This window comes from Triticum urartu, chromosome 5A, assembly GCF_056163025.1.
Source record: "Triticum urartu cultivar PI428250 chromosome 5A, HENAU_Tu73, whole genome shotgun sequence".
In the NCBI taxonomy this organism is placed as follows: Eukaryota; Viridiplantae; Streptophyta; class Magnoliopsida; order Poales; family Poaceae; genus Triticum; species Triticum urartu.
Genome location: NC_141877.1, coordinates 333,106,662 through 333,134,252, shown reverse-complemented (window position 1 = coordinate 333,134,252; position 27,591 = coordinate 333,106,662).

Genomic DNA, 27,591 nt, shown 5'->3' with positions numbered 1-27,591 from the left:
TGGCCAGTATGTGGAGGACTTTAGTAAGTTAGCACATTATGCCCGAGATGACGTTGCTACAGATGCAGCTAAGCAGGAGAAGTTTCTAGAAGGACTGAATGATGAGTTGAGCATGCAGTTGATGGTAGCAACCTTCAACAACTACCAGGAGTTGGTAGATCATGCTCTTATGATTGAAGGGAAGCAGCAGCAGATTGAGAACCGCAAGCGGAAGTATGGACAAGGGAAGTACAATTCAGGAGCTCGGCAAAAGCCACGTTTTACCCCTAGACCGGGAAGACATTTTCAGCATACCCATGGAGGAGGTAGCTCGCACAATCATAACGGCACCAAGAATGGTAATGGGAATGGAGGAAGCAACGGCCAGAATCGCACCAACCCATCAACCCCAGCCAAGAGAGACCTGAGCCAAGTCACTTGTTTCAAGTGCCAGAAGACCGGACATTATGCTAATGAATGTCCTAAATCCCAGAATGGAAATGGCAATGGAAGCTCTGGGAAGAAGCCGAACCCTTTCAACAGGGGACAGGTGAACCACGTTAACGCGGAGGAGGTTGAAGAGCAGCTGGATGCAGTAATCGGTAAGTTTTTGGTTAAGTCATTTACTGCACTCGTTCTTTTTGATGCTGGTGCATCGCATTCATACATATCAAGGGGATTTGTGGATAAGTATAATCTGCCCACCAAAGTTCTTAGAACACCTATGTTAGTAAGCTCACCAGGAGCGGAGTATATGGCTAGCCAAGGATGTTTTCAAGTGCCATTGAGTATAGGTAGGCATGTTTTTCCCTCGGATTTAATCATTTTGGAATCACAAGGATTGGATGTAATTCTGGGTATGGATTGGCTATCAATGTATGGAGGAAACATCGATTGCGCCAGTAAGTCGATCTTTCTTACCACCCCAGAAGGGAGAAGGGTCAAGTATGTATCCCGACATGTGCCAAAAGGGACTCAAGTAAATTGTTTAACAGGAGTTGTGCAGGAGGAAGTACCAGTGGTGAAGGATTTCCCTGACGTATTTCCAGATGAGTTGCCAAGCATGCCACCGGATAGAGATATTGAGTTTTTGATTGAGCTTTTGCCAGGCACAGGGCCAATATCAAAGAGATCATATAGGATGCCCGCAAAGGATTTGGTGGAGATTAAGAAGCAGATTAAGGAGTTACTAGATAAGGGATATATCCGCCCAAGTTCTTCGCCTTGGGGATCGCCAGTACTTCTAGTGGAGAAGAAGGATGGATCGTTAAGAATGGTTGTTGATTATCGAGGATTGAATGAATTAACCATCAAGAACAAGTACCCACTACCGATGATCAATGATCTGTTTGATCGATTGCAAGGAGCTAAGGTGTTTTCCAAGATCGATCTGCAATCAGGATACCACCAGTTGAAGATTCGAGAACATGATATACCTAAGACGGCTTTTACCACCAGGTATGGGCTGTATGAGTATACCGTTATGTCATTTGGTCTGACTAACGCACCTGCATATTTTATGAACATGATGAACAAAGTGTTTATGGAGTTTTTGGATAAGTTCATCGTGGTGTTCATTGATGATATCCTGGTTTACTCGAAGAATGAAGAGGAGCATAAGGAGAATTTGCGTTTGGTTCTTGGAAAGCTTAGAGAAGATCAATTATATGCCAAGTTTAGCAAATGCGAGTTTTGGTTGAAGGAAGTTGGATTTCTCGGACACGTTATATCCGGAGAAGGTATAGTAGTAGATCCCATTAAGGTTGATACTGTGACAAATTGGGAAGCCCCAACAACAGTTGGAGAGATCCGGAGTTTTCTTAGACTTGCAGGATACTACCGGAGATTTATTGAAAATTTCTCGAAGATTGCGAAGCCTATGACAGAATTGTTGAAGAAGGATACCAAGTTCATATGGACTGAGGAATGTGAGGCCAGTTTCCAGGAGTTGAAGAAACATTTGGTTACATCACCCGTGTTGATTTTGCCAGATCAGACCAAGGATTATGAGGTGTATTGTGACGCTTCACGTCGAGGACTTGGAGCAGTTCTTATGCAGGAAGGAAGAGTTGTTTCCTATGCCTCACGACAGCTTAAGCCTCATGAGTTAAATTATGCCACGCATGATTTGGATTTAGCAGCCGTAGTGCATGCATTGAAAACCTGGAGAAACTTTCTCATTGGAAACCATTGTGAGGTGTACACGGATCACAAGAGTTTGAAGTATATTTTCACGTAGAAGGAGTTGAATCTCAGGCAAAGGAGATGGTTGGAGCTCATCAAGGATTATGATAAGAGATTGCATTATCACCCCGGGAAGACTAACGTAGTAGCTGACGCGTTGAGTCATAAAAGTCATGTCAACACCCTAATGACGGGAGATTTACCAAGGGAGTTAGCTGAAAATCTTCGAGAGCTATGTTTGGAAATAGTACCAAGAGGCTATGTAGCAGCATTGGAGATTCAGTCTACTTTGATGGATAAGATCAGAGACGCCCAGAAGACTAACAAGGAGATTGCCTCTATAAAGGAGAAAATGAGCAAAGGAAAAGCTAAGGGATTTCGTGAAGATGAGCACGATACCTTATGGTTTGAAGACCGTGTTTATGTGCCTAATGATTCGCAAGTCAGGAAGTTAATTCTGCAAGAGGCCCATGATTCACCATATTCGATTCACCCAGGAAATACCAAGATGTATTTGGATTTGAAGGATACTTTCTGGTGGACCGGAATGAAGAATGATATTGCGGAGTATGTAGCAGTTTGTGATGTATGTCAGAGAGTAAAGGCAGAGCATCAGAAGCCAGCAGGATTGCTACAGCCATTGCCGATACCCGAATGGAAGTGGGATAAGTTAGGCATGGATTTTATTACGGGTTTACCCAGAACTCGTTCAGGCTATGACTCAATATGGGTTGTAGTCGATCGTTTGACAAAGGTAGCTCATTTCATCCCAGTGAAGGCTACCTATACCAATGCAAAGTTAGCAAAGATATACATGACCAGAATCGTATGTCTGCATGGAGTTCCAAGGAGCATTGTATCAGATAGAGGAACCCAATTTACCTCAAAGTTCTGGAATCAGTTGCATGAAACTTTGGGAACCAGGCTAGAATTCAGTACAACGTTCCATCCATAGACAGATGGACAGACCGAGAGAGTCAATCAGATTTTGGAGGATATGCTGAGAGCTTGTGCGCTAGATTACGGATCTAGTTGGGACGAGAATTTTCCATATGCAGAGTTCTCTTACAACAACAGTTATCAATCCAGTTTGAAGATGGCCCATTTCGAAGCCTTGTACGGAAGGAGGTGCAGGACCCCCACTGTCATGGGATGAAGTTGGAGACCACCAGTTGTTAGACCGGATCTAATTAAGGAATCTGAACAGAAAGTAAAATTGATTCGCTATAGGCTCAAGGTAGCCCAATCCAGGCAGAAGAGCTATGTAGATTCAAAACATAAGGAGATAGTTTACGCAGTCGGAGACCGAGTTTATCTTCGAGTATCTCCACATCGAGGAGTTAAGCGCTTTGGAGTTAAGGGAAAGTTAGCGCCACGTTTTGTAGGCCCATACAAAGTTTTGGAGCGTATGGGAGAAGTAGCTTATAAGTTGGAATTTCCCGAAGGATTGTCAGGAGTTCACGACGTGTTCCACATTTCCCAGTTGAAGAAGTGCCACGCAGAGATGGCTGATATACCGCTGAGAGATACAGTGCCACTGGAAGCGATTCAGTTGGACAGTGATTTGACTTATGAGGAGAAACCAGTCAGGATTCTTGAGTATGCCAGTCGAGTCACCCGCAGCAAGGTTACCAAGTTTTGCAAAGTTCAGTGGAGCCACCACACGGAGGATGAAGCCACCTGGGAGCGAGAGGAAGAATTGCTGAAGGACCACCCTCACCTATTTTCTAGCCAACCCGAATCTCGAGGGCGAGATTCATCTTAAGGGGGGCAGGTTTGTAACGTCCCAAATTTTCAATTTGGAATGTTATACACTAGATCATCATTGCATATCATATTTTATTGCATTTTGCTGATCCTAGAAAATTCTACGCAACTCAAGGACCCTCGGAGAGAGTTGGGGATTTCGTTATTTTCATATTTGAGTTTTCTCAAATTTTGAAAATAGGATCATTTGATTTTATTTATTTTATCTTCAATTATTTCTATTATCAAAATATGAGAGAGGGAATAAAATGACTTTCCCAAAATAAAGAAATATTGAGGATTTAATAGTAAAATCAAATAAGATTTTATTTTGGTTATTTGCTATTTTATTTGATTTTAGGAAAAATGCGCGTTTTCAAAATTGCATTTAGGCCCCAAATAAATGTTCAACCTGTGTGGCTTGATTTTAGAAGTCGGGTAAATTTTCTTTCGGGGTTTTTGGAGTCCGTTTAGTATTCCTTTTGTTTCTTTTTCTGAGCGTAACTATTTAAAAAAACGCGCAACCGACTTACCGGGCCGTGTCCAACCTGGACACTTGGCCCGGCCGGATTTAAATAGCCGGGGAGGCCCAGCCGCCACCCCCCCCCCACCGAACCCTAGCCGCCGCCCTAGCCCGCGCCACCCGCCGCCGCCGCCGGAGGTATACCTCGCCGCCATTTTTTTCTTTTTGAAAAACCGATCGGTTTTCCGTCGGTTTTGTTCGGTTTTTTTAGTTTGTTTTTTTAATAGATCGGTTTTTCCAGTTTATTTATTTAGCGAGCGTTCGCTCGTTCGTTCGTTTTAACGAACGCGTTCTTTGATTAGATCCAGTTAACGAACATCCGTTCGTTAATCTGTTCGTCATTTTCTTTTTCTCGGATTAAATCTGCGATTTTTCTGATCGCGATTCCTGATTCATTTTTCGTTCTAGTCTAACTTTTCGCTCGTTTATTGGAATCAAGTGATTCAAGCGCCTAGAGTTTCATCTCAAAACCCTCTTTCTGTTTAACCAACTCAAACAAGTTTTTGCCACTGTAAAAATTGCCCTAGATCCAGAATAGTAAATGAAGCTTGTTTCTTTTGCCGTTTGTCTTTCGTTGCTTCGTTCGATTTGGTTCTTTTTGCCAACTGGAGTTCTTAAGTTGAACTTTCTGGTTAGATCTCTTATTTGAGTTTTACCTATGCATTAGTTGAGTACTTATTGTATGCTTGTTTTTTTGCGATAGAGTACCCGGAGTGCGCCGCTTGCTACTTCGAATCGCTAGGTTTTGTGGATCATCAGCAAGGCAAGTAACACTTTGATCATACCTCCTACTACCCAGTTTTTATTGCATTAGATCAATCCTCACACATTGCATGATTAGGATCTAATTAAATTGTGGGTTTGGGGAGTAGTTGAGGTAGTACCTATTACCTGTTATTATCAAACCTTTGGGAGTTACTTCTAACTTTGCTTATTATGCCATGCTATGCTAGTAGACGTGGATTGGGTGAGTGAAATCCATGATAGATGTGAGATTGTTAAAGTAAAGGTTTATCTAAGGTGGCAACTTAAATACACATCTGGGTGGATTGAGGCACCTGGGTATTCCAGCGATTGCCTATTTTCTTTTGGACTGCCACCCAGGCTCAAAGGGATCATGAGATTATTCATGCTAGAAACTTCCGTGTGCAGCCACAAGCTACTATGGGATCTAGCATAGTTGAGTAAGTCGTGCGAACTCTTACAGTGGTAGACTAGCAGATGTAGGGGAAAGTAGGTGTAACGGTCTACCCGATCGTAAGGTGCTAGCGCTTCTGAAAGACTATGTCTCGGTCATCCGTTTCTCAAACACCATGTAGTGCGAGAATCCCAACGGAGGAGATCGAGTCTTGTGGGAAAAGTGCGCAAACCTCTGCAGAGTGTATAAACTAATCATGATTAGCCATGTCCCCAGTTATGGACATCTTGAGTATCTAGTACCTGGATTATCATGTGAATCTCATCATGTTACTCTAAAATTAATTTTGTTGGGTTTTGTTAAGTGATGATGTTTAATTGGGATTGAGAATGTTGTCAACCATTCTCAATGTTTAACAAGTACCATGATAGTTAAATAAAATGTATTCCTTTGCAGTAGGGAAAAATTGGCTTTACGCAAAAACTATAACCATAGAGCTTTCCACCAGCCAAATATGCATATAGTATAGCCTATTTCATTCCATTACTCTCTATGTGTTATTTTGCCAGCATATTCCATGTGATGACCCGTTTCGGGCTGCAACGTTAATGTTGCAGACTTTTCAGACGACGATTAAGGTGCTTTTAGGTCATGGTTCTATACTCAGTGATGCCGTTGGAGTTGATGGACTCACTTATCTTCCAAGCCTTCCGCTGTTATCGTTATTAGATGGCCTTAAGCCATATTTATTGTAATAAGTTCTCTTTTGAGACTCTCGATGTAATAAGTGTGTGATTGCTACTCTGTTATAAATCCTTCAAGTACTGTGTGGTGTCAGCATTACTGATCCAGGGATGACACCTGAGCACAGAGATTGGGCCGTTTGAGGTCTGGTCTCTACAAACTTTGAGGTGGTTTCGTACCCTACAACAATCTCCTCGTTTGTTCTCCACTATTAGTGACTTTGGAGTGACTCTTTGTTGCATGTTGAGGGATAGTTATATGATCCAATTATGTTATTATTGTTGAGAGAACTTGCACTAGTGAAAGTATGAACCCTAGGCCTTGTTTCCTAGCATTGCAATACCGTTTGTGCTCACTTTTATCATTAGTTCCTTGCTGTTTTTATATTTTCAGAGTACAAAACCCTATATCTATTATCCATATTGCACTTGTATCACCATCTCTTCGCCGAACTAGTGCACCTATACAATTTACCATTGTATTGGGTGTGTTGGGGACACAAGAGACTCTTTGTTATTTGGTTGCAGGTCTGTTTGAGAGAGACCATCTTCATCCTACGCCTCCCATGGATTGATAAACCTTAGGTCATCCACTTGAGGGAAATTTTCTACTGTCCTACAAACCTCTGCACTTGGAGGCCCAACAACATCTACAAGAAGAAGGTTGTGTAGTAGACATCAAGCTCTTTTCTGGCGCCGTTGCCGGGGAGGTTAGCGCTTAAAGGTATATCTTTAGATCTTGCAATCGAATCTTTTTGTTTCTTGTTTTATCACTAGTTTAGTCTATAAAAGAAAACTAAAAAAATGGAATTAAGGGTACCTCATATGCTTCATCTTTTTAATATCTTTCATGAAAATAAGGATTCCGATAATTGTGCCAAAATGCTAGAAGAAGAATGTATTAAAATGTTTGACACTAAATCTTTGGATGATGAGCATGATTGCAATGTTATTAGTATGAATTCCTTGAATATCCATGATGCTAATGATATGCAAAACCACAAGCTTGGGGAAGCTAGGTTTGACGATGATGATATTTTTTGTCCCCCAAGTTTTGATGAGCAAATTTATTATGATGATAGCATGCCTCCTATTTATGATGATTATATTGATGAAAGTGGGTTTGGAAGAGTGTCAAATTTAGGAGGTAATGATCCCACTATTTTGGAGGGTGTTGAATCTTATTGTGATAATTATGAAAGTGGATTTGGAGAGGTCATGACTTTATTTAGTGATGATTCCACTATTTCGGAAGAGGTTCTAATTGATTATGAGAAGAAAGTTGCTATCTATGATGATTATTGTGATGACATGTATGCTATTAAGAATAATGATAACCATGAAACATGTCATCATGATTTTAGTTTTCAATTGGATTATGCCTCACATGGTAATTATTTTGGTGAGTTTGCTCCCACTATTATTCATGAGAAGAAATTCGCTTATGTGGAGAGTAATAAAATTTATATGCTTGTAGATCATGAAAAGAATGCTTTATGTGATGATTATATTGTTGAATTCATTCATGATTATAATGAAAATTATTATGAGGGAGGAATATATGCTTGTAGGAATTGCAATATTACCAAGTTTCCTCTCTATGTGCTTAAAGTTTTGAAGTTATGCCTGTTTTACTTTCCTATGCTAGTTGATTCTTGTTCCCATAAATTGTTTGCTCACAAAATCCCTATGCATAGGAAGTGGGTTAGACTTAAATGTGCTAGTCATATTCTTCATGATGCTCTCTTTATGTTTCAATTCTTATCTTTTATGTGAGCATCATTGAAACCGTCATGCCTAGCTAGGGGCGTTAAACAATAGCGCTTGTTGGGAGGCAACCCAATTTTATTTTTGTTCCTTGATTTTTGTTCCTTTTTAGTAATAAATAATTCTTCTAGCCTCTGTTTAGATGTGGTTTTATGTTTTAATTAGTGTTTGTGCCAAGTAGAACCTTTGGGAAGACTTGGGTGAAGTCTTTACGATCTTGCTATAAAAAACAGAAACTTTAACGCTCACGAGATTTGCTGCCATTTTTTACTGGAGAGCGAGATTAGGTTGATTATTTTTGCATATGATTAATAGACAAATTACTCAGGTCCAAAAATTTATTTTAGAATTTTTGGAGTTCCAGAAGTATACGTTTGATACAGATTACTACAGATTGTTCTGTTTTTGACAGATTCTGTTTTCTATGTGTTGTTTGCTCATTTTGATGAATCTATGAGTAGTATCGGAGGGTATGAACCATAGAGAAGTTTAATACAGTAGATATTACACCAATATGAATTTATAATGAGTTCACAATAGTACCTAAGTGGTGATTTGTTTTCTTATACTAACGGAGCTTACGAGTTTTCTGTTAAGTTTTGTGTTGTGAAGTTTTCAAGTTTTGGGTAAAGATTCGATGGACTACGGAATAAGGAGTGGAAAGAGCCTAAGCTTGGGGATGCCCAAGGCACCCCAAGGTAATATTCAAGGACAACCAGAAGCCTAAGCTTGGGGATGCCCTGGAAGGCATCCCCTCTTTTGTCTTCGTTCATCGGTAACTTTACTTGGAGCTATATTTTTATTTACCACATGATATGTGTTTTGCTTGGATCGTCATTTTATTTTGTTTTGTTTTGCTTGATGTTTGAATAAAATACCAAGATATGAAATCCTTAAATGTTAGAGAGTCTTCACATAGTTGCATAATTATTCGACTACTCATTGATCTTCACTTATATCTTTCGGAGTAGTTTGTCATTTGCTCTATGTCTTCACTTATTTCTTTCGGAGTAGTTTGTCATTTGCTCTAGTGCTTCACTTATATCCTTTTAGAGCACGGCGGTGGTTTTATTTTGAAGAAATATATGAACTCTCATGCTTCACTTATATTATTTTGAGAGTCTTTAGAACAGCATGGTAATTTGCTTTGGTTATGAATTTAGTCCTAATATGATAGGCATCCAAGAGGGATATAATAAAAAATTTCACAAAGTGCATTGAATACTATGAGAAGTTTGATACTTGATAATTCTTTTGAGATATGGAGATTGTGATATTAGAGTCATGCTAGTTGAGTAGTTGTGAATTTGAGAAATACTTGTGTTGAAGTTTGTGATTCCCGTAGCATGCACGTATGGTGAACCGTTATATGATGAAGTCGGAGCATGATTTATTTACTGATTGCCTTCCTTATGAGTGGCGGTCGGGGACGAGCGATGGTCTTTTCCTACAAATCTATCCCCCTAGGAGCATGCGCGTAGTACTTTGTTTCGATGACTAGTAGATTTTTGCAATAAGTATGTGAGTTCTTTATGACTAATGTTGAGTCCATGGATTATATGCACTCTCACCCTTCCACCATTGCTATCCTCTCTAGTACCTCGCAACTTTCGCCGGTACCATAAACCCACCATTTACCTTCCTCAAAACAGCCACCATACCTACCTATTATGGCATTTCCATAGCCATTCCGAGGTATATTGCCATGCAACTTTCCACCGTTCCGTTTATTATGACACGCTCCATCATTGTCATATTGCTTTGCATGATCATGTAGTTGACATCGTATTTGTGGCAAAGCCACCGTTCATAATTCTTTCATACATGTCACTCTTGATTCATCGCTCATCCTGGTACACTGCCGGAGGCATTCATATAGAGTCATATTTTGTTCTAAGTATCGAGTTGTAATTCTTGAGTTGTAAGTAAATAAAAGTGTGATGATCATCATTATTAGAGCATTGTCCCAGTGAGGAAAGGATGATGGAGACTATGATTCCCCCACAAGTCAGAATGAGAATCCGGACGAAAAAAATAAAAAAGAGAAAAGAGAAAAAAGAGGCCATAAAAAAAAGAAGGCCCAAAAAATAAAATAAAAAATGAGAGAAAAAGAGAGAAGGGGCAATGATACTATCCTTTTACCACACTTGTGCTTCAAAGTAGCACCATGATCTTCATGATAAAGAGTCTCCTATGTTGTCACTTTCATATACTTGTGGGAATCTTTCATTATAGAACTTGGCTTGTATATTCCAATGATGGGCTTCCTCAAAATGCCCTAGGTCTTCATGAGCAAGCGAGTTGGATGCACACCCACTAGTTTCTTTTATTGAGCTTTCATACACTTATAGCTCTAGTGCATCCGTTGCATGGCAATCCCTACTCACTCACATTGATATCTATTGATGGGCATCTCGATAGCCCGTTGATACGCCTAGTTGATGTGAGACTATCTTCCTCCTTTTTGTCTTCTCCACAACCACCATTCTATTCCACCTATGGTGCTATATCCATGGCTCACACTCATGTATTGCATGAAGATTGAAAGAGTTTGAGAATATCAAAAGTATGAAACAATCGCTGGGCTTGTCATCGGGGTTGTGCATGATTTAAATATTTTGTGTGATGAAGATAGAGCATAGCCAGGCTATATGATTTTGTAGGGATAGCTTTATTTGGCCATGTTATTTTGAGAAGACATGATTACTTTGTTAGTATGCTTGAAGTATTATTATTTTTATGTCAATATTAAACTTTTGTCTTGAATCTTATGGATCTGAATATTCTTGCCACAATAGATAAGATTACATTGATAAATATGTTAGGTAGCATTCCACATCAAAAATTCTGTTTTTATCATTTACCTACTCGAGGATGAGCAGGAATTAAGCTTGGGGATGCTGATACGTCTCCAACGTATCTATAATTTTTTATTATTCCATGCTATTATATTATCTGTTTTGGATATTTATGGGCTTTATTATACACTTTTATATTATTTTTGGGACTAACCTATTAGCCATAGGCCCAGCCCAAATTGTTGTTTTCTTGCTTATTTCGGTGTTTCGAAGAAAAGGAATATCAAACGGAGTCCAAACGGAATGAAACCTTCGGGAGAGTTATTTTTGGAATGGAAGCAATCCAGGAGACTTGGAGTATATGTCAGGGAAGCTTCGAGGTGGCCATGAGGCAGGGAGGCGCGCCTGCCCCCTGGGCATGCCCCCCACCCTCGTGGGCCCCTCGTGGCTCCCCTGACCGACTTCTTTCGCCTATATATGTCCATATACCCTAAAAACATCGAGGAACAGAATAGATCGGGAGTTCCTCCACCAGAAGCCTCTGTAGCCACCGAAAACCAATCTAGACCCGTTCTGGCACCCTGCCGGAGGGGGGGAATCCCTCTCCGGTGGCCATCCCGGCGCTCTCCATGGCGAGGAGGGAGTAGTTCACCCTCGGGGGCTGAGGGTATGTACCATTAGCTATGTGTTTGATCTCTCTCTCTCATGTTCTTGAGGTGGTACGATCTTGATGTATCGCGAGCTTTGCTATTATAGTTGGATCTTATGATGTTTCTCACCCTCTACTCTCTTGTAATAGATTGAGTTTTCCCTTTGAAGTTATCTTATCGGATTGAGTCTTCAAGGATTTGAGAACACTTGATGTATGTCTTGCATGTGCTTATCTGTGGTGACAATGGGATATCACGTGATCCACTTGATGTATGTTTTGGTGATCAACTTGCGAGTTCCATGACCTCGTGAACTTATGCATAGGGGTTAGCACACGTTTTCGTCTTGACTCTCCTGTAGAAATTTTGGGGCACTCTTTGAAGTTCTTTGTGTTGGTTGAATAGATGAATCTGAGATTGTGTGATGCATATCGTATAATCATACCCACGGATACTTGAGGTGACATTGGAGTATCTAGGTGACATTAGGGTTTTGGTTGATTTGTGTCTTAAGGTGTTATTCTAGTACGAACTCTATGTTAGATTGAACGGAAAGAATAGCTTCATGTTATTTTACTACGGACTCTTCAATAGATCGATCAGAAAGGATAACTTTGAGGTGGTTTCGTACCCTACAATAATCTCTTTGTTTGTTCTCCGCTATTACTGACTTTGGAGTGACTCTTTGTTGCATGTTGAGGGATAGTTATATGATCCAATTATGTTATTATTGTTGAGAGGACTTGCACTAGCGAAAGTATGAACTCTAGGCCTTATTTCCACGCATTACAATACCGTTTGCGCTCACTTTTATCATTAGTTACCTTGCTGTTTTTATAATTTCATATTACAAATACATTTATCTACTATCCATATACCACTTGTATCACCCTCTCTTCGCCGAACTAGTGCACCTATACGATTTACCATTGTATTGGGTGTGTTGGGGACACAAGAGACTCTTTGTTATTTGGTTGCAGGGTTGTTTGAGAGAGACCATCTTCATCCTACGCCTCCCACGGATTGATAAACCTTAGGTCATCCACTTGAGGGAAATTTGCTACTGTCCTACAAACCTCTACACTTGTAGGCCCAACAACGTCTACAAGAAGAAGGTTGTGTAGTAGACATCAGAGCCCCTCATGTAAATATACTACTGCCTCTTCCCCTTTAGGTTGAATTGAATATGCGCCTTCACGAACTCACGTAAGCTGGGGCAAGGTTGCTGTTGCGGTTTACCTTAGCCTGGACGAGCCCAAAACTGGCTCAAGAGATTGTGGTTTTCTGGGAAGCTCCTGAGGAATTCATCGACAAGCCCAAGGGGGGCGCGTGATAAGCGAGCGCCAGTCGCGGCGTGACACGTGTGTGGCTCGTGTGCTTCATGCCCATCCCCGCTTGCGAGGGGCCCGCGAGGGGGGAGCGACAGGCGCGAACTCTGAAATAAGGCAAGAACCAGACTGCGAGAAATAGCTCGAACGAGAAAAGGTATCCCCCCACGCGCATCAAATGAAAATTCAACTTCGACTTAAATCCAAATCCAGAAGGCAGGGTTACAGAAAAGAGATCCAAAGCAAATGGCCGCGTCCGGCGCCTAGTCTAGTCTTCGACGTCTTCTCACCAGCGCAGAGCTAAGTGTTGCCACTAGGCGTGGGAGGGAGCCCCAGAGGCCCGAGGGTGGCACTCCTGAGACTCTGGGGCGTGTACAACCCCACTCATTATTACATGAGAGTATCACGGGCAGCGATCTTCACATGCATGAGCCTTACTTCATATCGCCTAACGAGGGCCCCGCCTTGCGCCACCCCCTACCACCGCCAGGACGACCAGAAACCAGGACGGCCCAATGAGGGCAGAGGGGACGCCAGCGGCGCCCTCGACGACCACGGGTCCTTTGCCGGGGGAAGGGTCGCCGGCGCCACCCCGATAGAGGGCCTACCTCTGGGCGTTGCCTTGATCCGTGCAACGCGGGGAGGGGCCTTGCTCCTGGCCCCTCCCACGCAGCCCCAGTGAGCTTCTTCTGGCGAGACGGATACCACCGCGCTGGAACCGTCGCCGGGTGCTGTGACCTGGCTCACTTGCGATTCATGGTTAGCGTAAGCCTGCCCCTAGGAGATTAGTGGTACCCTGTAGCTATTGTTGATGGTGCGGTTGGCGGGGCTCTCGGGCGGCTCCTGGAAAGCCTCAGCTCCTAGCGCCTCTTCTTCCCAGCCCGGCTCGAGGAACGAGCCGGGGTCATCTTCTGGCGCATACTCCTGGTTCATCATGCGGGGCACGTAGGCCTCCGAGGCCCTTCCTCCGAAGGCTTCGCCGTAGTGCCCCACGCTCCATGTTGCCCGGCTCAAGACTCCGTCCTAAGGATGGTGGGGTAGCGCCTCACTAGGGCCGTGTGCGATGACGCTCGTGCCCGCGCCCATCTGAGGTGGTGCGGGTGCGAGGGGCGCCCTCCGCCATGGATCGTGCTGATGTCGACGAAGCCCCGGGGTGCACTTGGGGGTACGCGGGCACGGCAAGGCCCGCCGTGGGATCCTGCCGCTGCCTGGGGTGTGAGCTGGTAGCAGAAGAGCGGTGCTCCCGTGGCCGCCGCGTCCAGTAGCTCGGCGCCGTGTTCCAGCAGTGCATCCCGACCGCTCTCCATCAGTCAGCACCGCAGCAGCTCCCGTGCCACCGTGAGCGCGGCCCGCATGTTCGCCTGCTCCCTCCTGGTGTGCGGCGTCGTCGCCGCTGCGTGGCTTGTGGCCCTTGCAGCAGCTCGCGTCTGTCGGGGAGTAAGAGCAGAGAGTGAGTGACCACGCCGCCCATGCCCCGCGGTGTTTGGCGGTGCGTGTGCTGCCTAAGATGCGGGGTTGTGGTCTTCCTGGACTGGTAGCGCCGTCCGGGCTAGCCAGGCCGCCCAGCGGTCGGCGTTGGTCCTCGAGTCGCCTGACATCAGAGCAGCGGGGCGCCGAAGGATCAATGAGCGGATCAGCTGATGGGGGGAGAGCCCCGGCGCACCCCTACCTAGAGCGCCAAATGTTGGATCACGGGTTCCGGCAAAACCCTTAAGGTTCAAACTCTGGGGTGCGCGCGAAGATTTCCCCCCTACCGATCTGCGTCCTAAGTCAGCTAATATCTTGCGAACTAACTCGACGAACTCACAACACAAAGGACACAAGATTTATACTGGTTCGGGCCACCATTGTTGTGTAATACCCTACTCCAGTGTGGTGGTGGTGGATTGCCTCTCGGGCTGAAGATGAACAGTACAGGGGGAAGAACAGCCTCCTGTGGAGAGGTGTTCTTGTGCTTCGTGGATGTGTGTGGTTGTTCTGGTCTCTCTTGTTCTCACCCCCCTAGCTATGGTGGTGGCTAGTCCTATTTATAGTGGCCTTGGTCCTCTTCCCAAATATTAAGCGGGAAGGGAGCCAACAACAGCAAATTTGAAAGGGGACAACTAGTACAGCTTATCCTGACAAAAGTGGTCTTCGCCTGCAAAAGGCTCTGATGGTGACGCCACCTTGGGCTCCATGGTGACCTCTGTCTTGCCGTCCTGCTGTTCTTGGTCTTGTTGCACCGATATGGAAACCTTTGCTTGATGCCTCGATACTCTGCGCCTGCGCTTGCCCCCTTAGCACCAAAGAGGAAACAAGGACGCTGCGCGCGCTGGCGCCCGCCTGACCTTGATCGTCATGGCTCACGTCACTAGATCCTCGCGAGGTTTGCCTGGCTTTGAACTCTCCGCCCCTCGCGAGCCAGCCTGGTGAGGCCGCTCCTGAGGAGGTCTTGTGTCACCCGCCTCGCGAGGCTTGGCCCCTCGCGAAGGTCTTGAATGTCTTGTTGATGAAGATGGGTCGTACAGACCTGCTAGCGAAGCCACGCCGTGGGCCGCAGGCAGGCAAGTCTGGGGACCCCCGTTCCCAGAACACCGACAGTATTCACACATCTACTAAGTTTTCGGTTAATACAATTCTAGCATGAATAATAAACATTCATCATGATATAAGGAAATATAAATAACAACTTTATTATTGCCTCTAGGGCATATTTCCTTCAGTCTCCCACTTGCACTAGAGTCAATAATCTAGTTCACATCGTCATGTGATTTCACACCAATAGTTCACATCTTTATGTAATTAGTTCACATCTTCATGTGACTAATACCCAAAGGGTTTACTAGAGTCAATAATCTAGTTCACATCACTACGTGATTAACACCCAAAGAGTGATCATGTTTTGCTTGTAAGAGAAGTTTAGTCTACGGGTCTGCAACATTCAGATCCGTATGTATTTTGCAAATTCCTATGTCTACAATACTCTGCACGGAGCTACTCTAGCTAATTGCTCCCACTTTTAATATGTATCTAGATCGAGACTTAGAGTCATCTAGATCGGTGTAAAAAGCTAGCATCGACTTAACTCTTTACGACGAACTCTTTTATCACCTCCATAACCAAGAAATATTTCCTTAGTCCTCTAAGGATAATTTTGACCGCTATCCAATGATCTACTCCTAGATCACTATGGTACTCCCTTGCCAAAATCATGCTAAGGTATACAATAGGTCTGGTACATAGCATACTTTATAGAATTTATGACTGAGGCATAGGGAATGACTTTTCATTCTCTTTCTATTTTCTGTCGTGGTCGGGTTTTGAGTCTTTACTCAACTTCACACCTTGCAACACAGGCAAGAACTCTTTATCTGACTGATCCATTTTGAACTCCTTCAAAATCTTGTCAAGGTATGTACTCATTGAAAAAACTTACCAAGCATCTTGATCTATATATATAGATCTTGATGCTAAATATGTAAGCAGCTTTACCGAGGTCTTTATTTGAAAAACTCCTTTCAAACAGTCCTTTGTGCTTTCCAGAAAATTCTACATCATTTCCGATCAACAATATGTCATTCACATATACTTACCAGAAAGGATGTAGTGCTCCCACTCACTTTCTTGTAAATACAGGCTTCACCCCAAGTCTATATAAAACTATATGCTTTGATCAACTTATCAAAGCGTATATTCCAACTCTGAGATGCTTGCACCAGTCCATAGATGGATCGCTGGAGCTTGCACACTTTGTTAGCATCTTTAGGAGTGACAAAACCTTCTGGTTGCATCATATACAACTCTTCTTTAATAAATCCATTAAGGAATGTAGTTTTGATATCCATTTGCTAGATTTCATAAAATGCGGAAACTGCTAACATGATTTGGACCGACTTTTAAGCATCGATACGAGTGAGAAAATCTCATCGTAGTCAACACCTTGAACTTGTCAAAAACTTTTCGCGACAATCCGAGCTTTGTAGATAGTAACACTACTATCAGCGTTCGTCTTCCTCTTGAAGATCCATTTATTCTGAATGGCTCATCGATCATCGGGCAAGTCAATCAAAGTCCATACTTTGTTCTCATACATGGATCCCATCTCAGATTTCATGGCCTTAAGCCATTTCGCGGAATCTGGGCTCATCGTCGCTTCCTCATAGTTCGTAGGTTCGTCATGGTCAAGTAACATGACCTCCAGAACAACATTAACATACCACTCTGGTGCAGATCTTACTCTGGTTGACCTACGATGTTCGGTAGTAACTTGATCTGAAGTTTCATGATCATCATCATTAACTTCCTCATTGATTGGTGTAGGCATCACTGGAACTGATTTCAGTGATGAGCTAATTTCCAATTCGAGAGAAGGTACAATTACCTCATCAGGTTCTACTTTCCTCCCACTCACTTCTTTTGAGAGAAACTCCTTCTCTAGAAAGGATCCACTTTTAGCAACAAAGATCTTGCCTTCGGATCTATGATAGAAGGTGTACCCAATAGTTTCTTTTGGGTATCCTATGAAGACGCACTTCTCCAATTTGGGTTTGAGCTTATCAGGTTGAAATTTTTTTCACATAAGCATCGCTACCCCAAACTTTAAGAAACGACAGCTTAGGTTTCTTACTAAACCACAGTTCATACGGTGTCGTCTCAACGGATTGTTAGACGGTGCCCAATTTAACGTGAATGGAGCTGTCTCTAATGCATAACACCAAAACGATAGTGGTAATTCGGTAAGAGACATCATAGATTGCACCATATCTAATAAAGTATGGTTATGACATTCAGACACACCATTACGCTGTGGTGTTCCAGGTGGCGTGCGTTGCGAAACTATTCCACATTGTTTCAAATGAAGACCAAACTCGTAATTCAAATATTTGTTTCCACGATCAGATCGTAGAAACTTTATTTTCTTGTTACGATGATTTTCCACTTCACTCTAAAATTCTTTGAACTTTTTAAATGTTTCAGACTTATGTTTCATCAAGTAGATATACCCATATATGCTCAAATCATCTATGAAGGTCAGAAAATAACGATACCAGCCGCGAGCCTCAACACTCATTGGACAGCACACATCAGTATGTATTATTTCCAACAAGTCTGTTGCTCGCTCCATTGTTCCGAAGAACGGAGTCTTAGTCATCTTGCCCATGAGGCATGGTTCACAAGCATCAAGTGATTCCAAAAACCCATCAGTATGGAGTTTCTTCATGCGCTTTACACCAATATGACCTAAACGGTGATACGTCTCCAACGTATCTATAATTTTTGATTGCTCCATGCTATATTATCTATTGTTTTGGACATTTTTGGGCTTTATTATCCACTTTTATATTATTTTTGGGACTAACCTATTAAACGAAGGCCCAGCCCAGAATTGTTGTTTTTACCTGTTTTAGGGTCTCGAAGAAAAGGAATACCAAACGGAGTCCAAACGGAATGAAACCTTCGGGAACGTGATTTTATCAACAAGCAAGACCCGGGAGACTTGGACCCTGCGTCAAGACACAAAAGAGGAGGCCACGAGGTAGGGGGCACGCCTACCCCCCCCCTAGGCGCGCCCTCCACCCTCGTGGGCCCCCTGTTGCTCCACCGACGTACTCCTTCCTCCTATATATACCTACATACCCCCAAACGATCAGATACGGAGCCAAAAACCTAATTCCACCACCGCAACTTTCTGTATCCATGAGATCCCATCTTGGGGCCTGTTCCGGAGCTCCGCCGAAGGGGACATCGATCACGGAGGGCTTCTACATCAACACCATAGCCCCTCCGATGAAGTGTGAGTAGTTTATCTCAGACCTACGGGTCCATAGTTATTAGCTAGATGGCTTCTTCTCTCTTTTTGGATCTCAATACAATGTTCTCCCCCTCTCTTGTGGAGAACTATTCGATGTAATCTTCTTTTTTGCGGTGTGTTTGTTGAGACCGATGAATTGTGGGTTTATGATCAAGTCTATCTATGAACAATATTTGAATCTTCTCTGGATTCTTTTATGTATGATTGGTTATCTTTGCAAGTCTCTTTGAATTATCAGTTTGGTTTGGCCTACTAGATTGATCTTTCTTGCAATGGGAGAAGTGCTTAGCTTTGGGTTCAATCTTGCGGTGTCCTTTCCCAGTGACAGTAGGGGCAGCAAGGCACATATTGTATTGTTGCCATCGAGGATAACAAGATGGGGGGTTTCATCATATTGCATGAGTTTATCCCTCTACATCATGTCATCTTGCTTAAGGCGTTACTCTATTTTTAACTTAATACTTAGATGCATGCTGGATAGCGGTCGATGAGTGGAGTAATAGTAGTAGATGCAGACAGGAGTCGGTCTACTTGTCTCGGACGTGATGCCTATATACATCATCAAACCTAGATATTCTCATAACTATGCTCAATTCTGTCAATTGCTCAACAGTAATTTGTTCACCCACCGTAGGATACCTATGCTCTCGAGAGAAGCCACTAGTGAAACCTATGGCCCCGGGTCTATCTTTATCATATTAATCTCCTACTACTTGGTTATTTCCTTTGCCTTTATTTTACTTTGCATCCTTATCACAAAAATACCAAAAAATATTATCTTATCATATCTATCAGATCTCACTCTCGTAAGTGGCCGTGTAGGGATTGACAACCCCTATTCGCGTTGGTTGCGAGGATTTATTTGTTTTGTGCAGGTACGAGGGACTCGCGTGTAGCCTCCTACTAGATTGATACCTTGGTTCTCAAAAACTGAGGGAAATACTTACACTACTTTGCTGTATCATCCCTTCCTCTTCGGGGAAAACCAATGCAGTGCTCAAGAGGTAGCAAGAAGGATTTCTGGCGCCGTTGCCGGGGAGGTCTACGCAAAAGTCAACATACCAAGTACCCATCACATACCCTTATCTCCCGCATTACATTATTTGCCATTTGCCTCTCGTTTTCCTCTCCCCCACTTCACCCTTGCCATTTTATTCGCCCTCTCTCTCTATCCTCCCTCTCTTTCTCTAGTTTCCCCTTTTTGACCGCTTGCTTTTTGTTTGCTTGTGTGTTAGTTTGCTTTCTTGTCACGATGGCTCAAGATAATACTAAATTATGTGACTTCACCAATACCAACAACAATGATTTTATTAGCACTCCGATTGCTCCTCTTACCGATGCTGAATCTTGTGAAATTAATACTGCCTTGCTGAATCTTGTCATGAAAGATCCGTTTTCCGGCCTTCCTAGTGAAGATGCCGCTACCCATCTAAATAGCTTCGTTGATTTGTGTGATACACAAAAGAAGAACGATGTTGATAATGATATTGTTAAATTGAAGCTATTTCCTTTTTCGCTTAGAGATCGTGCTAAAGCTTGGTTTTCGTCTTTGCCTAAAAATAGTATCGATTCATGGAATAAGTGCAAAGATGCTTTTATCTCTAAGTATTTTCCTCCCGCTAAGATCATCTCTCTTAGAAACGATATTATGAATTTTAAGCAACTTGATCATGAACATGTTGCACAATATTGGGAGAGAATGAAACTAATGATACGTAATTGCCCTACTCATGGTTTGAATTTGTGGATGATTGTACAAAAATTTTATGCCATATTGAATTTTGCTTCTAGAAATCTTTTAGATTCGGCCGTGGGAGGCACTTTTATGGAAATCACTTTAGGAGAAGCTACTAAACTCCTAGATAATATTATGGTTAATTATTCTCAATGGCATACTGAAAGATCTACTAATAAAAAGGTGCATGCGATAGAAGAAATTAATGTTTTGAGTGGAAAGATGGATGGACTTATGAAATTATTTGCTAATAAGAGTGTTTCTTCTGATCCTAATGATATGCCCTTGTCTACTTTGATTGAGAATAATAATGAATCTATGGATGTGAATTTTGTTGGTAGGAACAATTTTGGTAACAACGCGTATAGAGGAAATTTTAATCCTAGGCCTTATCCTAGTAATCCCTCTAATAATTATGGTAATTCCTACAACAATTCTTATGGAAATTATAATAAGATTCCCTCTTATTTTGAATCTAATATTAAAGAATTTATTACTTCACAAAATAATTTTAATGCTTTGATTGAAGAAAAATTCCTTAAGATTGATGAGTTGGCTAGGAACGTTATAGAATTTCTCTTGATGTTGATTCTTTGAAACTTGGATCTATTCCACCTAAGCATGATATCAACGAGTCTCTCAAAGCCATGAGAATTTCCATTGATGAGTGCAAAGAAAGAACCGCTAAGATGTGTGCTAAGAAAGATGCCTTTATAAGAGTGTGTTCTTCTAGTTCCTATGAAAATAAAGATGAAGATCTAAAAGTTATTGATGTGTCCCCTATTAAATCTTTGTTTGCAATATGAATCTTGATAATGATGGGACTGAATATGATCCACCTTTACCTAGAAGGTGTCCCAAGAATTCAGAATTTTTTGATCTTGATGCTAAAATTGATAAAAGTGGGATTGAAGAAATTAAAACCCTAGATGTTGCTAAACCCACTATTATGGATTTCAAGGAATTTAACTATGAAAATTGCTCTTTGATTTATTGTATTTCCTTGTTACAATCCGTGCTAAATTCTCCTCATGCTTATAGTCAAAATAAAGCGTTTACTAAACATATCGTTGATGCCTTGATGCAATCTTATGAAGAAAAAATTGAATTGGAAGTTTCTATCCCTAGAAAGCTTTATGAGGAGTGGGAACCATCTATTAAAATTAAAATTAAATATCATGAATGTTATGCTTTATGTGATTTGGGTGCTAGTGTTTCCACGATTCCAAAGACTTTGTGTGATTTGTTAGGTTTCCGTGATTTTGATGATTGCTCTTTAAACTTGCACCTTGCGGATTCCACTATTAAGAAACCTATGGGAAGAATTAATGATGTTATTATTGTTTCAAATAGGAATTATGTGCCCATAGATTTTATTGTTCTTGACATAGATTGCAATCCTTCATGTCCTATTATTCTTGGTAGACCTTTCCTTAGAACGATTGGTGCAATTATTGATATGAAGGAAGGAAATATTAGATTCCAATTTCCATTAAGGAAAGGCATGGAACACTTCCCTAGAAAGAAATTTAAATTACCTTATGAATCTATTATGAGATCCACTTATGAATTGCCTACCAAAGATGGCAACACCTAGATCTATCCTTGCTTGTTATGCCTAGCTAGGGGCGTTAAACGATAGCGCTTGTTGGGAGGCAACCCAATTTTATTTTTATTCCTTGATTTTTCTTCCTGTTTAGTAATAAATAATTTATATAGCCTCTGTTTTGGTTGTGTTTTTTGTGTTTAATTAGTGTTTGTGCCAAGTAGAACCGTTGGGAAGACTTGGGGAAAGTCTTGTTAAACTTGCTGTAAAAACAGAAACTTTAGCGCTCACGAGAACTGCTGCCATTTTTATTTGGAAAGTGTTATTTAGTTAATTATTTTTGCAGATGATTAATAGATAAATTCCTCACGTCCATCAGTTTATCTTAGAATTTGTGGGGTTCCAGATCTTGCGCTAGCTACAGATTACTACATATTGTTCTGTTTTTGACAGATTCTGTTTTTCGTGTGTTGTTTGCTTATTTTGATGAATCTATGGCTAGTTAAATAGTTTGTAAACCATAGAGAAGTTGGAATACAGTAGGTATAAAACCAATATAAATAAAGAATGAGTTCATTACAGTACTTGAAGTGGTCTTTTGTTTTCTTTCGCTAACGGAGCTCACGAGGTTTTCTACTTTAAGTTTTGTGTTGTGAAGTTTTCAAGTTTTCGGTAAAGATTTGATGGATTATGGAACAAGGAGTGGCAAGAGCCTAAGCTTGGGTATGCCCATGTCACCCCCAAGATAATCTAAGGACACCTAAAAGCCAAAGCTTGGGGATGCCCCGGAAGACATCCCCTCTTTCGTCTACTTCTATCGGTAACTTTACTTGGAGCTATATTTTTATTCGCCACATGATATGTGTTTTGCTTGGAGCGTCTTGTATGATTTGAGTCTTTACTTTTTAGTTTACCACAATCATCCTTGTTGTACACACCTTTTGATAGATCCATACATGATTAGGAATTTGTTAGAATACTCTATGTGCTTCGCTTATATCTTTTGAGTTATGTAGTTTTGCTCTAGTACTTCACTTATATCTTTTAGAGCACGGTGGTGGATTTGTTTTATAGAAACTATTGATCTCTCATGCTTCACTTAGATTATTTTGAGAGTCTTAAATAGCATGGTAATTTTCTTAAAATCCTAATATGCTTGGTATACAAGATTAATAATAAAACTTTCTTATGAGTGTATTGAATACTGTGAGAAGTTAGATGCTTGATAATTGTTTTGAGATATGAAGATGGTGATATTAAAGTTGTGCTAGTAGAGTAATTGTGAATTTAAAGAATACCTGTGTTAAAGCTTGTGATTCCCGTAGCATGCACATATGGTGAACCATTATGTGATGAAGTCGGAGCATTATTTATTTTTTGATTGCCTTCCTTATGAGTGGCGGTCGGGGACGAGCGATGGTATTTTCCTACCAATCTATCCCCCTAGGAGCATGCGCGTAATACTTTGCTTTGATAACTTGTAGATTTTTGCAATAAGTATATGAGTTCTTTATGAGTAATGACAAGTCCATGGATTATACGCACTTTTCTCACCCTTCCATCATTGCTAGCCTCTCTAATACCGCGCACCTTTTGCCAGTATCATGCACCCACCATATACCTTCCTCAAAACAACCACCATACCTACCTATTATGGCATTTCCATAGCCATTCCGAGATATATTGCCATGCAACTTTCCACCATTCCGTTTATTATGACACACTCCATCATTTTCATATTGCTTAGCATGATCGTGTAGTCGACATCGTATTTATGGCAAAGCCATCGTTCATAATTCTTTCATACATGTCACTCATGAGTCATTGCATATCCCGGAACACCGCCGGAGGCATTCATATAGAGTCATATTTTGTTCTACGTATCGAGTTGTAATTGTTGAGTTGTAAGAAAAATAAAAGTGTGATGATCATCATTATTAGAGCATTGTCCCAGTGAGGAAAGGATGATGGAGACTATGATTCCCCCACAAGTCGGGATGAGACTCCGGACTAAAAATAAAAAAATAAATAGGAGGCCATAAAAAAAGAGAAAAGGCCCAAATAAAAAATGAGATATAAAGAGAGAAGGGACAATGCTACTATCCTTTTACCACACTTGTGCTTCAAAGTAGCACCATGATCTTCATGATAGAGAGTCTCCTATGTTGTCACTTTTATATACTAGTGGGAATTTTTCATTATAGAATTTGGCTTGTATATTCCAATGATGGGCTTCCTCAAATTGCCCTAGGTCTTCATGAGCAAGCAAGTTGGATGCACACCCACTTGGTTTCTTTTTGAGTTTTCATATACTTATAGCTCTAGTGCATCCGTTGCATGGCAATCCCTACTCACTCACATTGATATCTATTGATGGGCATCTCCATAGCCCGTTGATATGCCTAGTTGATGTGATACTCTCTTCTCCCTTTTTGTCTTCTTCACAACCACCATTCTATTCCACCTATAGTGCTATGTCCATGGCTCACGCTCATGTATTGCGTGAAGATTGAAAAAGTTAGAGAATTTCAAAAGTATGAAACAATTGCTTGGCTTGTCATCGGGGTTGTGCATGATTTAAATATTTTGTGTGGTGAATATGGAGCATAGCCAGACTATATGATTTTGTAGGGATAACTTTCTTTGGGCATGTTATTTTGAGAAGACATAATTGCTTTGTTAGTATGCTTCAAGTATTATTATTTTTATGTCAATATTAAACTTTTGTCTTGAATCTTTTGGATCTGAATATTCATACCATAATTAAGAAGAATTACATTAAAATTATGCCAAGTAGCACTCCGCATCAAAAATTCTGTTTTTATCATTTACCTACTCGAGGATGAGCAGGAATTAAGCTTGGGGATGCTTGATACGTCTCCAACGTATCTATAATTTTTGATTGCTCCATGCTATATTATCTACTATTTTGGACATTATTGGGCTTTATTATCCAATTTTATATTATTTTTGGGACTAACCTATTAATCGGAGGCCCAGCCCAAAATTGATGTTTTTTACCTGTTTTAGGGTTTCGAAGAAAAGGAATACCAAAGGGAGTCCAAACGGAATGAAACCTTAGGGAACATGATTTTCTCAACAAACAAGATCCGGGAGACTTGGACCCTACGTCAAGACACAAAAGAGGAGGCCACGAGGTAGGGGGCGCACCTACCCCCCCCAGGCGCGCCCTCCACCCTCGTGGGCCCCCTATTGCTCCACCGACGTACTCATTCCTCCTATATATACCTACGTACCCCCAAACGGTTAGATACGGAGCCAAAAACCTAATTCCACCACCGCAACTTTCTGTATCCATGAGATCCCATCTTGGGGCCTGTTCCGGAGCTCCGCCGGAGGGGGCATCGATCACGGAGGGCTTCTACATCAACACCATAGCCCCTCCGATGAAGTGTGAGTAGTTTATATCAGACCTACGGGTCCATAGTTATTAGCTAGATGGCTTCTTCTCTCTTTTTGGATCTCAATACAATGTTCTCCCCCTCTCTTGTGGAGAACTATTCGATGTAATCTTCTTTTTGCGGTGTGTTTGTTGAGACCGATGAATTGTGGGTTTGTAATCAAGTCTATCTATGAACAATATTTGAATCTTCTCTGAATTCTTTTATGTATGATTGGTTATCTTTGCAAGTCTCTTCGAATTATCAGTTTGGTTTGGCCTACTAGATTGATCTTTCTTGCAATGGGAGAAGTGCTTAGCTTTGGGTTCAATCTTGCGGTGTCCTTTCCCAGTGACAGTAGGGGCAGCAAGGCACGTATTGTATTGTTGCCATCGAGGATAACAAGATGGGGTTTTCATCATATTGCATGAGTTTATCCCTCTACATCATGTCATCTTGCTTAAGGCGTTACTCTGTTTTTAACTTAATACTCTAGATGCATGCTGGATAGCGGTCGATGAGTGGAGTAATAGTAGTAGATGCAGGCAGGAGTCGGTCTACTTGTCTCGAACGTGATGCCTATATACATGATCATACCTAGATATTCTCATAACTATGCTCAATTCTGTCAATTGCTCAATAGTAATTTGTTCACCCACCGTAGAATACCTATGCTCTCGAGAGAAGCCACTAGTGAAACCTATGGCCCCCGGGTCTATCTTTATCATATTAATCTCCTACTACTTAGTTATTTCCTTTGCTTTTTACTTTGCCTTTATTTTACTTTGCATCTTTATCACAAAAATACCAAAAAAATTATCTTATCATAGCTATCAGATCTCACTCTCGTAAGTGGCCGTGTAGGGATTGACAACCCCTATTCGCGTTGGTTGCGAGGATTTATTTGTTTTGTGTAGGTACAAGGGACTCGCGCGTAGCCTCCTACTGGATTGATCCCTTGGTTCTCAAAAACTAAGGGAAATACTTACGCTACTTTGTTGCATCATCCCTTCCTCTTGAGGGAAAACCAATGCAGTGCTCAAGAGGTAGCAAACAGCAGTGCCACAAATAAGTTGCACTATCATTATTAACTTTGCATCCTTTGGCATCAATATTATGTGTATCACTGTGATTGAGATTCAGTAAACCATTTACATTGGATGTAAGACCATAGAAGGTTTTATTCATGTAAACAGAACAACAATTATTCTCTGATTTAAATGAATAACCGTATCGCAATAAACATGATCCAATCATATTTATGCTCAACACAAACACCAAATAACATTTACTTAGTTCCAATACTAATCCCGAAGGAAAAGGGAGTGTGCGATGGCGATCTTATCCACCTTGGAATCACTTCCAACACACATCATCACTTCGCCCTTAACTAGTCTCTGTTTATTTTGCAACTCCCGTTTCGAGTTACTACTCTTTAGCAACTGAACCAGTATCAAATACCGAGGGGTTGCTATAAAGACTAGTAAAGTATACATCAATAACATGTATATCAAATATACGTTTGTTCACTTTGCCATCCTTCTTATCCGCCAAGTATCTAGGGAAGTTCCACTTCCAGTGACCATTTCCTTTGCAGTAGAAGCACTTAGTTTCAGGCTTGGGTCTAGCTTTGGGCTTCTTCATGGGAGTGGCAACTTGCTTGCCATTCTTCTTAAAGTTCCCTTTCTTCCCCTTTCCCTTTTACTTGAAACTAGTGGTCTTGTCAACCATCAACATTTGATGCTTTTCTTGATTTCTACCTTCATCGATTTCAGCATCACGAAGAGCTCGAGAATCGTTTTCGTCATCCCTTGCATATTATAGTTCATCACGAAGTTCTAGTAACTTGGTCATAGTGACTAGAGAACTCTGTCAATCACTATTTTATCTGGAAGATTAACTCTCACTTGATTCAAGTGATTGTAGTACTCAGACAATCTGAGCACATGCTCACTGGTTGAGCTATTCTCCTCCATCTTGTAGGCAAAGTACTTGTCAGAGGTCTCATACCTCTCGACTCGGGCATGAGTCTGAAATACCAATTTCAGCTCTTGGAACATCTTATATGCTCTGTGGCGTTTCAAAACATTTTTGAAGTCCCGGTTCTAAGCCGTAAAGCATGGTGCACTAAACTATCAAGTAGTCATCATACCGAGCTTGCCAAATGTTCATAACGTCTGCATCTGCTCCTGCAATAGGTCTGTCACCTAGTGGTGCATCAAGGACATAATTCATCTGTGCAGCAATGAGGATAATCATCAG